Source organism: Rissa tridactyla, chromosome 9 (genome assembly GCF_028500815.1).
Source record: "Rissa tridactyla isolate bRisTri1 chromosome 9, bRisTri1.patW.cur.20221130, whole genome shotgun sequence".
Lineage (NCBI taxonomy): Eukaryota > Metazoa > Chordata > Aves > Charadriiformes > Laridae > Rissa > Rissa tridactyla.
Window position 1 is genome coordinate 14226811 of NC_071474.1, and position 3344 is coordinate 14230154.

Sequence of the window (3344 nt, forward strand, 5' to 3'; positions counted from 1 at the left end):
GACGTCCAGGGCCGGGCTGGATGCTCCTCCGGCACCTGACCGGGCTCCCTGCGGAAAAACACCCCCGAGAGCCGCCCGTGCGAGGCAGCACGGCAGGCTCAGCATCCCCGCCGGCCCCCGGGCCGGCAGCTGCCGCCAGCCTCACCCCCTGCCCTCCTCCTGCCCGCAGGCTCCCGCCAGCAGGTACATCCCAAGCCATTTTCACAGCCCAAAGGCTTCATTTCCCCAGAAATAAGACGCAAAAGGGGTGTTTCTGCATTGTACCCAAACTTCTTTGTACCAGAAGTTGCACACCCTGTGGGGGAAGAAGAAAAAAAAAGCCATCGGTCACCCCAGTACGATTTTAAAATATCGGACTGGGAAGACAGATCCTGTCCAGGCTTAGGACATCCCAGCTCAGCTCCATCATTCCCTTCTCCCCCTGTGTGACTAGGAGACTCGGTCACTCAGAAGGTCTCTGGCCCAGCTCCTGTGCCAGCAGGACAGATGCAGGGCTGTGAACCATTCTATGCCTTGAATTCCTCATTTTTAAATTTTGTGTTATGAGGGTTTTTTTTCCCTTTTCTTTTTCCCCTCAAACAAGCCTCCTTTTTCTCCTGCACACATATAAGCCCATTAGTGTCTGTGCCCTTCCCAGCCCTTGGAAAGGGACCAGTTCCCAAAACCCCAAAGGGAACAAAGAACCCTCCACTTTGGTGTTGGTATGAGCCCGGGGCACAGCTCCACGGCTCTGCAGGCCCTGCTCGGGGGCACATGCTGTGTGCTGCTGACGTTTCCAGAGAAAATGCTGTGACACATGGCCTTGTGGCTTTTTGTTCCCTGGAAGGGGAGTTCCTTGAAAACGTCCTCTTCTTATTACAGTAATTGTCCTTGATCTACCCGGAGTAATTTTGCTCATATTGACTCCCATTGTCTCCCTTTAGCCAGAAAATAGACCATCCAACGGCCATTGTTCAACCTGGAGATGTGCCAAGATTGGAAAGGGAGATAAGAAAATAGGCGTTTGCAGCTGTTGTTTAGACTCAGGGCACATCCTGGACACAGCGTGGGTCTTGGAGAAAAGGTAAGTCCTTTCCCACACTGGGCTTAGCAGCAGTGTCACCGTCTGTCCAGGATGCCCGGGCGGAGCTGTGGAGCTCTTCACTGTCACCCTGGAGGCTGGATTCAGGCCCTGGTCTGGCCAAGTGCTCAAGGATTCTCTTAGTCAACGGGTCTGCAGGCAGGAGCTGGGTTATGTCCCTGGAGCGTCAAGAACAGTGGATGAATTTCCAGTCTTCTCATTGTCCACAGAAACTGGTGTGACCCAACCCCACGAGCCTGATGGCCATGCAGGCAACCCTAAACTTGATACTTTGAACCCTGAACTGAAACAGTTACACTCAGTATCACAAAAGTAGGCAGTATAATCTATGGGGTCCACGTACTGCTGGAAATGGGAACATCCTTCAATGCCGCTCAGGGTAAAGAGCACATTGGAAATCCTTCCAGCACACAGACAGTGCGAAGAAAATCAAAATTCAGTATTTTTAAAGTGATACCAAAAGAACAAAAAAAGCATCTTTTAGCAGGAAAGTGACAGGAAGCTTCTAGTGTGTTATCTTCATGTCTGAAAAATTAGACCTACTTATATTAAACTCAGTGATGCAGTTGTGTCCTGGGGCAGTGGCAGGGGAAGATTTTGAAAAAGAAACTTCATTTTTGAAGGATTTTAATCTATTACAAATGCCCTATTTCTGACACCTGAGAAGTGTGAAGGGGCCCAGAAGTTAAATCCAACAAAAACACAGGAAATTTCTTTGCCTTCATAGGAACCCATCAAGCTCCAAGGAATTCAGCTTAGATAACGCCTGTATGTCAGGCAGTCGGCACAGTTCTGACAGTGAAAAACCCAGGCTTTCTTGCCTTACCGATATGAACGGTCTCACTGCCTTGGGGAATGGGATTAAAAAGTCTGCAGAGAACAGCAGCAGGGAAGGTGAGAGTTTTTGGGAATCATACGTGTTCAGACAGATACATGACCCTAGTCCTGAGATGACAAGGATAAGGAGAGCCATAAAGTGAAAGAGAAGCCTCTACCGAATAGAGTGAGCTCTAGAAGTGCATGATACATAGTGTGTATTTCATTAGTTTAAGTAAAAAGAAGTATTTAGCTCATCTGACCAAGCTGCTTAACTATCCATGTAAGCACAGGTTAGAGTAAGGCCATTTGGGAGCTTCAAATAAAATGAACCAGGGTTGAATTAATTTAGAGGATAACAAAGTACTAAGTCAACTAAAAAAGAAAATCGTTACAATTTAGTAAACAATCAAGGCTTTTTGTTTCTCCCTTTTCATAAAATCTAACCATACTGAAGGCAATGTACTTTTAACAATGTACTAGGAATTGCTTTAAAACAAAATCCTAAATAGTAAATAGTTTGTTAACACAGTATTAGAATTCACTATGCCGAAGGCATGTTTATTCTGAAATGGCAGTTGAATCATCAGCAGCGGATAAAGTCTATGTCCTCTTAGTCTGGTCTCTGCTTTCAAAGCACATCAGCACAGACAAAAGGCTGGGAAGACACCCTGCACAGGAGGTATGGTATGCAGAATATATGGGAAAGCAGTAACAAGTAACTGAACTCCATAATGTTGTGATCCATTAATTGTGCAGTAATGACTGGCACATAACAGTATTTGTTGCTGTGCTGTGGCTTCATACTGACCACCAGCATTCCCTAGAAAGCTGACCGCTTCCAAACTGGCTGCTATGTCCTCAACAGCTGTGAGCTTCCAAGTTGCCCAAAACAAGGACAGCTTCTTATAAATAGACAGGTTTTTTTCTCCGACTCTTCCCAATGCAGCAAAGGCAAGCTGACCCCTGGCGTCATATATTTTGAGGCTATTTTGAGGTAACCACTCTGAAAGTAGTCAGCTTTCTACAGAGCATTATTCTGTGGAGCTGCTACAGAAACACTAATCACCAACAATTGTGGCAAACCCGGTCATTACTGCAATCATAAACCTACCTTCCACACACGGCAAATACACCAGATTGTGGTGATGGGGATGCATGGAAGGAAGTTGGTACTTTGCGTTTATAAGGACAGTGGGAAAAATGGAGCGTCTAACAGCGTGTCACAAATTGTTGCCTATCTCAAAAGTTAGGTCTTTAAAATAAGTTTTCACTCTCACTAATTCATCAGCTGATCTCTTTTTAAATTGTAATTTAAAGCTAATTTACTAGTACTTCTGTGGGGAGACTAAACCAGCAAACACTGATTGAGTTTCTACTAATTAGCACCAATCTCCAAAGCAGGCAAAACCCCAGAGGGAAAAAATTGTTTTGTCTAAAAGGCAAC